This window comes from Triticum dicoccoides, chromosome 1B (assembly GCF_002162155.2).
Source record: "Triticum dicoccoides isolate Atlit2015 ecotype Zavitan chromosome 1B, WEW_v2.0, whole genome shotgun sequence".
In the NCBI taxonomy this organism is placed as follows: Eukaryota; Viridiplantae; Streptophyta; class Magnoliopsida; order Poales; family Poaceae; genus Triticum; species Triticum dicoccoides.
In genome coordinates this window covers 40205302-40205824 of record NC_041381.1, presented here as the reverse complement: position 1 = coordinate 40205824, position 523 = coordinate 40205302, and positions in this window count along the sequence as shown.

The following is a 523-nucleotide window of genomic DNA, read 5'->3' as shown; positions in this document are numbered from 1 at the left end:
CTTCTCAAACTATCACAACCACTTGGTCTTCACTGAACTCTATGTGTAGAATTTGTGGCCGCAATATGAGTCTTCTCCGGTTCCTGCCGGAGAGTACTCATATTGACAATTCAGATTGTACACAAAAAGATCACTGATGGTCAATGTATTTCTGCATTGACAAATAATAATGTATTTTTGCATGCTTACACTTAGATAGCGCTTTTAATAATAAAGCACTACTGCTATTCTCCTTAGTTGTAGCGAATTTTCGTGCCCGCGCTACTACTAACCCTACCTTATCCCCACGCGGCCGACCCTCTCTTTCACTCACTCTCCCTCTCAGTCACTTTCCCCCGCGCCGAGAACCGTCGTCGTCCGTCGTCGCCGCCGCCGTCGTCCGTCCGCCACCGAGGTACTCCCTCCTTCCGTCCCTCCTCCTCCCACCGCTCCCTACTCCCTCCTCCTCCCATCGTGCCCTCCCCCCTCCGCCTGCGGCCGCCCCTCCTCCCTCTTCCGCCGACAGCCCTCCTCCCACCGCCCC